Source organism: Muntiacus reevesi, chromosome 1, assembly GCF_963930625.1.
Source record: "Muntiacus reevesi chromosome 1, mMunRee1.1, whole genome shotgun sequence".
Taxonomy (NCBI): Eukaryota; Metazoa; Chordata; class Mammalia; order Artiodactyla; family Cervidae; genus Muntiacus; species Muntiacus reevesi.
Genome location: NC_089249.1, coordinates 207,879,462 through 207,887,565, shown reverse-complemented (window position 1 = coordinate 207,887,565; position 8,104 = coordinate 207,879,462). Strand labels below are relative to the sequence as shown.

General features: G+C 42.3%; 1 pseudogene; it reads left to right on the top strand.

The window, feature by feature from the left end:
• Window positions 1-3,046: 3,046 nt before the first annotated feature.
• LOC136157138 (regulator of nonsense transcripts 1 pseudogene) lies at window positions 3,047-6,778 on the top strand (annotated as a pseudogene).
• Window positions 6,779-8,104: the final 1,326 nt, after the last annotated feature.

Sequence of the window (8,104 nt, the reverse complement as noted above, 5' to 3'; positions counted from 1 at the left end):
AATTCCAACTAAGCCCTTAGTGACAGAACTCAGAGCACTGGATGTCCGGGGACCAGAGAAAAGATAAGAAAGAATAATTTCAAATGGGAATAAGTAAATGTGGGAGGTACATATGTCAAAACTTATCAAACTATACACTTTAAATATATCATTGATTTTTCTCAACTATATCTCAGTAAAGCTTAAAATCATAACTTTCAAACGGCATATTAGTTTTCTGGGTAAGAAAAGTGTACCTTGAGAGTCACACAGAGTTTATATATTCAATAAATAATTAAGCTTTCATAATTTTTTAACATAGAAAAGGTTTCACCAGTTTTCCTCCAAATATTTTTCTCTAATGCAATTTTTCTCCCTTCACATGATTGCAGTTCCCTGTATGTTCAATACCCATGTTGTCCCAATAGCAAGAAGTCAATAGAGCACTTTTTATTTTTTCACTTTGGGCTTTTGTTTGGTTTATTTCTACTGACTTATCTGCAAGATCACTGATCTTTTCTCACTGTCCAATCCAATGTTATGACCTCACTTCATCTTACTTCTCAAATTTCCATTTGACCTTTTGTTAGTTTCCATTTCTCTACTATGAATCTCTATCTGTTCGTACACTATATCCATCTTTACCTTAAATCTTTGAACGTATTTATAATATTAAGTTCTTTTTGACTAGAAGGTTCTAATTTACAAAACAATTGTATATGTTATTTAAATAATGGAATAGATGACTTATTTAATGGTTAATTTAGTTTCAGTGTACAGCTCAAGGCATAATCTACTCTTTAAGCCCAAACCCTTTCCTTTCTCTATTTATTCAATACTTTGGACACATATTATGAGATATGCACTAAACCTAAAATCAAGACATCTATAGGAACCATCATATCATTGGAAGAAGGAATTCATTGATCTACTGCATTTTTCAATGGCTTCAATTTCATATTTGGTTATACATTAGTAACTTATCCACTAAAATAAGATGGCAAAAAACCTAGATCTACTTTTAGAAATACAATTTTCCTTATTTTTTTTTTTGTACAAGCAGTATGTACTACCTATTATCTTTGTTATTAAGAAACAAAACAAAGTCTTAGTCCAAATTTGTTTTTAAGTGATGTTCCAGTTCAAACTTTTTGTTGAGGTATAAATCACAAAAAATAAAATGCATATATCTTAATAGTACAATTCAATGATTTTAGTAATTGTAATAACCACCCAAATAAATACATAGAATAATTCCATCAACCCCAAAATTTCCTTTATTCCCCCTTTCTAGTTAGTCTGCTTTTCCCTAGAGGTAACCAGTTTTTTACTTCCACTAACGTGGTATAAATTTGCCTGTTCCTGGAACTCATGTAAAATGAAGTCATATATAAGTACTCTTCTTCAGCCAGATTAATTCATTCAGATACTATTTTTAAGATTTATCCATGTTGTTTCATCAATCAAAAGTCCATTTTTTTTATTGTTAAGTAATATTTTTACTTAAGTAAAAAATTATTAAGTAAAAAATATTTATTGTTAAGTAAATTTTTTTATTGTTATTGTTAGTGTTCTATTGTATAAATATACTAAAATTTCTTTACCCACTTTCATATTGATGGGCCTTGTGGATTGTTTTCAAATTTTGGCTATTATGTATAAAGCCTGCTATGAATATTTTTATACACATATTCATGGACATATTTTCTTCATTTCTCTTGGCTTAATACCTAGAAATGGAATTTCTGTATCACAGATTTATATCTTTTTCCTCTCAAATTGAACTTGTTTTTAGGTACTATAAAATACATCTGGTAAACAACACGTAGACAGATCTTGCTTTTTATCCAGTCTTATAGCTTCCTTCTTTCTAATGGAGAGTTCAGTTCATTTACATTGAATGGAATTATGATTTTGTTCAGATCAGTTTAATTCTACTATCTTGGTATCTGCTTTCTATTTGTCCTATATGTTATATGTTCTATTGTTCATTTATTTCTGCTGTCTTTTGTGTTTATAATTTTTATTATTCAATTTTATCTATTTTATTGACATTTTTAGCAATACTTTGCATCTCCGTATGTGTTGTAATGGTTACCCTATAGACAGTAATACACACACTTAATTTACCACAGTCTCAATTCACATGATATTAAAGAACAATATAAGAACTATATAACAGTATAATTTCATTTAATTCCTACTCAATTCCTTGCATATTAGCCATATGTTTTAATTCAACATATTCTATAAGCCCCATACCCATTATTACTATTTGTGTTTTAAATAGTCAAGAGTCTTTTTAAAAACTTCAGCAATCTCATGAACCTAAAATGATTAAAATCAGAGTTCAAGGGCATCAAGACAGCCAGAATCTAAGAGGCCAGGATTCTAAAGAGAAGAGTTCAAAGGACTGAGCCCAACCAATAGTCTGAGTCTCTTTGCCTCTTGAGACACTTGCCAGTTTGTAATTAGCTGAGAAACACCCAAGCAGAGCAGAAAGCAGCTGCTATGAGTTTGAGAGACTATGCAGGTTTTTGTCAGTTTCTGGGTTCTGGGGAGATTTTAAAAATGAGATTAAAGAGCCACCAAAAGGATGGGGTTCTGATAAAAACCCTGAGTATTCAATTGGACGCCAAAAGGGCTAGTCTAGGTTGAGGTTAAGCCAGAAATAGACCAGCCTTTCAGACTTGAACCCAGCTGCGAATCAGCTTAGTCCCTTTGAATTAAAGTAATCCATGCCGACTCTAATTGCCTGCCAGAAGCCGACTCTAATCCCCTTTAGAGAAAGAGAACACTTCAAAAATTCCTCTAATTTTTACACATAGTTTTAGTAATTCAATGAAAAATTTACCAGGTGTACAAAATAAAAAGTAATGGCAGGAAAAAAAGTAATAGACAACGGATGCAGAGGTGATCCGGGCATTGGTTTTCAGAAAAAGATTTTTAAAATGGCTGTGAAAAACAGATGACAAGATGGAGAAACCAACCAGAAAACGAGAATTGATATCAAAAAATAAAACGGAGCTTCTAAAACTGAAAAATAATATCAGAAATCAAGAATGCAATGGATAGTCGACAACCGCCTCATATCCTTCTACCGAACAGGTAAAATTAAAGCGATGTACTTAAAACGGGTGTTGCCCACGATGTTCCTGCAGTCTCCGGGGGCTGCGGGTGGCTCTGAGGGCAGCAGAGGAAGCTCTGGGCGCTTGGCTGGCGGGGTGGCGCCGATTTAGGTCCAGCCGAAGGGCGCCAGCACCCACACGGCCGCCTGCTCAGCGGCGAGGCTACCAGCTCCTCCCTCCGCTTAGGTCGCCCGTGAATTTGGAGGCAGGGCCGCCCATCTTGCACATGCGCACTTCCTTCGATGTGCAGAAGGCCCAACCCCTGGGCTTCAACACCCCCAAGCGCTCAAGTTCAAATGCACCTAATTCACTCTCCCCAGCCAGACACAGATGCGCCTTCCGAGGTGGCAGCACTGGGGGCCCCGTCGCATGGAAGCTGCAGTTGGAAAGGTGGACTCACAGGTGGGCTGAGCCTTGAGCATCCTGCAGAACCAGGCGAGGACGGGAGCGTCGGCAAGACCAGCCAACTGGCTGAGTTGAACTTCAAAGACAATGAAGGTGATACTTGTTAGAGGAAGGATATCTCATACATGCCTGCAGTTACTAGGGAGTACCCGATCCTACTTGCATGGCTTACTGTGCTACCAGCAAGAGTGGTTCCATAAGTCATGCAAATGCTACTGGCAGCCATACTGTAAGTCACTGCAGAGGGCAAAATGCAAAGAGGTGACTCCGCATAAGGATGGGCCCTGGAAGAGACAGCTCTGGAGTGTTATGACTATGGAAGCGGTCAGGTCTTCTTCCTTGGCTTCATTCTTAGCAAGTCCACCTGGGTTGTGGGGCTGCTATGCAGTCAGCCCTGTGCCACTTGGGAGCAGCCTCAAGGAAATCAGCCCAGAGAGTTCACAGTGACAGCCTGGGATCCAGGACCACTACTTCCTGTCTTGGATGGTCACAATCCCTTCTGAGCAGGAACTGCTTGGGCTTGCAGATCACCACAGAGTAGATGAGCCAACTGGAGGAGCTCTAACAGGAAAATCCTTCTACCACCTTGGAGGTCCTGGAGAAGACAGGGGCAGAGGAGGGTCCCCAGCATATCTCTGGAGGTAGGAGCATTCCTACCAGTACCAGAACATATCCAAGCTGGAGGCCAACTCCTCTAAGAAACTGAAAGAGTTTCAGACTCAGGATCACATCACTGTCAGGTGGGACCTGGGCCTCAGCAGGAAGAGAACTGCCTACTTGACTTTGCCTGAGATGACTTTGATAATCAGACTTTAGTAATAATTCGGTTAGGAAACATTCAGCTCATGCCGGGGAACAAGATTTGCCTGTTGTATAAAGGGGACCCATTGCCCTGCAGAAAAGGATTGGCCACGTCATAAAGGCCCCTGGTAATTATGTCAGTGAGATCACTGCTGAGCCGCATAGCAGTTATGTGGAGGTAACTCATAACTTCCAGATGGGTTTCATGTGGAAGTGAACCTCATTAGACAGGATGCAGAGTGTTTGAGAACATCTGTTGTAGAGGAGATCTCCATGGCAGATTACATCTCCCATAAGCTGCTAGGTGTGATCAAAAAGCACCAGTGGCCCAAGGACTTCACAGCACCAGAGTTTCATGACCTCCACCACTCTCTGGCTGACTTTCTGAAGATGGGACTGCAGAGATTGCTGAGCCAGATCCAGGATCCACTAGCTACAGGGAAGATGTGAGCTCAGCCACCATCATCTACCATCTGGCTCAGTGGGCCTGTGCTAGTCTGTGCTCCAGCTAACAAAGCCATAGATCAGCTGACCAGGAAGAGTCACTGACCTGGTTCAAAGTCATCCAGCTCTCCGTCAGGGTCATCAACTCCCCACTGCACACCCTGGCCCTGTACAACCAGATCAGGAACATCGGTAGCATGCCAGAGCTCCAGATGCTGAAGGACAAGACCCAGAAGCTGTCATCTGCAGCCCAGAAACAGTGGTACTGAGCCCTGAAGCATACGCCAAGAGGAAACTTGTTCACAAACTGGTGCTTATAAATACATGCCATCAGCTGCACATGTGGATGACTGAGACCTGCCAAGATGTAGTTTCACGGGCATCCAGGCCACTGAGCCCTGGAGTGCACAGTCCCTGTGTCCTCGGATCCAAGCAGCTGATCCCTGTGGGTGACCACTGCCAGCTGGGCCTCATGGTGATGTGCAAGAAGGCAGCCAAGGCTGGGCTGTCCCCGTCACTCTCTGAGCACCTGGTGGTGCTAGGCAATTGTCCCATTTGCCTCATCTGCCTCCAGATCCAGGATCAGATGAACCCTGCATTCAGCACCTTCCTGTCCAACATCTGCTGCAAAGACTCTTGTCAGAACAGAGCAGCTCATGTGAAGATGTTCTGTGTGACCCAGGGCCAGGAGGAGATCATCAGGTCAGGCACCTCTTATCGAACAGGCCAGAAGCTGCAAACATAGAAAAGATGACAGATGCTGAGGTGAACCAGATCACCATCATCCTGTCCATCATCATGTCCTACCAACACAATGCATGCAGCTCAGTGGCTCCCTGCACACCAGACCCTACCAGGAGGTGGAGACTGCCAGTGTGGATATACTTCAGGGGCTTGACAACATCTTTATTATCTCCTTTATGTGGGCAAACGAGCACCAAAGCATTAGGTTTTTAAACAACCCCCCTACTTAATGTGGCCCTGACCAAAGCACAATATGGACAACTGAAGGGCTCCATCCAGGCAACCACTCCGCAGCCACCTTCTGAACTATGACCACCTACTGGGGAGGGGAGAGAGATTGGTGCAGAACAATCTGTAGGAGCACCTTATGCAGTGTGGCAGGGCCATCAACCCTGGAGCCCACTTCATGACAACAGCCATGTATGACGCCGAAAAGTCATTTTCCCAGGATCTGTCTATGATCAGGAGCTTCCCAGGTGGCTCAATGTAAAGAATCTACATGCCAATGCAGAAGACATGGATTTGATCCCTGAGTCAGGAAGATCCCCCGGAGATGGAAATGGCAACCCATTCCAGTATTCTTGCCCTGGAAATCCCATGGACAGAGGAGCATGATGGGCTACAGTCCATGGGATTGCAAAAGAGTTGGACATGACTCAGCAACTAAACAACAACATCAATGATCAGAGCAGCCAGGGCCAGCCCTCAAACATGTACTTCCCGGCCCATAACCAGATCAGCATGATCAGTGCCTGCTCCAGCCGCATGACCTCCATGAACAGTCCCCATTACCTCAAACCTGGGCCCGCCACCCATGCTGCCACTGGGATATTTTGGACAAGCTGACAGGCCATTCACAGGTGGGGCACCCTAGAAGGCCAGACTGGTCAAGGCAGGGTTCTAGCCTTGGGGTTCAGCTTTGAACCTTCCTGGGCCAACCAGAGGACACTTCTCAACAGCCAGGCCAGCCGGAATGAGCCGTCAAAGCTGTCTCATGGGGTGCCCCAAGGACAGGCTGTATCTCTGACAGCCAGCTCTCCCAGAGGGGCCAGCCCCACCTCTCCCAGCCCCAGTTGTCACTGGACAGTTTTCTTGGTGACTTGGCGCTGTCACAAGACTCCACGTCCCAGGGGCAGCAAGCATACCAACTTAGCACAGTGATGGAGCTGCCCCAGTACTACAGAGTAGCCCCCTCCATTAGCATCTTATGCTGGATTGAAAAAGTAAAAGTAAAAACAAATGGATGCCTGTTGTCCACTGCTAAAACTGAAGCATGATTTTGAGCAGAAGGAGAGGGAGACAGACACACAGAGAAAAGATGATACAAAGGCATTCTGGGAGAAGACATCCCTGTGACTGGAGTGATGCACCTACAAGCCAAGGAATGCCAGAGGTGACTGGCAAACATGGAGAGCTAGAAGAAGCAAGAGAGAGGTTTCGGAGAAGACAATGGCAACCTACTCCAGTACTCTTGCCTGGAGAATCCCAGGGATGGGGGAACCTCGTGGGCTGCCGTCTTTGGGGTCACACAGAGCCAGACACGATTGAAGCAACTTAGCAGCTTAGTAGCTTAGAGAGAGGTTTAGTCAGGCTAGAGTATAGAATTTAAGAAAGAATGAAAAATACAGAAAGAAGTATAAGTGATACCAGTCTCAGGGATAAAGACTAGAATAGTTATAACTGGAATTCTAAAAGCAAAGAAAAAAAAAGAATTGGGTAGATGCAAATTTTAAAAAGATAGTTTTTGAGGATTTTTTAAAGAAGATGAAAGACTTCAAGCCACATATTCAGTTAATACAGTGAACTGCAAGTGTTTCTTTTAAATGCAAAGGTAAACAAAACTAGGCATATCTAGTTAAACTGCTGAAAAACAAAGACAGAAACCTCTTAAACCATTCAGAGGAGCAACAAAGACAGAGAACTGACTTCTCAATGGAATTCTGTTTTTAAAGTGAGGCATGTGGATAGAGCTGGCATTTATTAGGCTCATATTATATACTGGGTTCTGGGCAAAACTCTTTACAAATATTGTCCCATTTAATGCTCACACCCTCCCAATGAAGTAGCATTAAGAACTCCTCTTTAATAAAAAGAAATTGAGGGTAGAAGAGTCAATTATTTGCATAAGGTCAGATGGTTAACCAGTGGTAAAGATTTCAGTTTAATTGTGACAGACTTCAAATTTTCATCTTAAATATTATGCTTCCTCCTGTATTATAAGTGTTCTGCTTTTTTTCTCCATTTCTGTGAATCTGCCAAGGCTCTAGGTCTCAGCATTCCCTGATTTGGAAATCCCTCTGCCAAGTTCTGTAGTCATTATGAAAATATGCTTGGGGTTAATACTGAAAATGGAGAGAGTCTGAATGTACTGTTACATTAGTATCTAATGTTGGATAACAAGGATACAGATCACATTATTGTATGATACTGGAACATTGACTGTAGAGAGAATACATTTAATTGGCACCTTTTCTTTGAATGCAGTATATCTAGTGTCTTTCTGACACTGTAGTAGATGACTGAAATGCTACCTTGTGTCTTGTTAGCACCGTATCGTAAAGTGTATATTATTATAGAAAATTGACAAGGTGATGAGCTGTCAA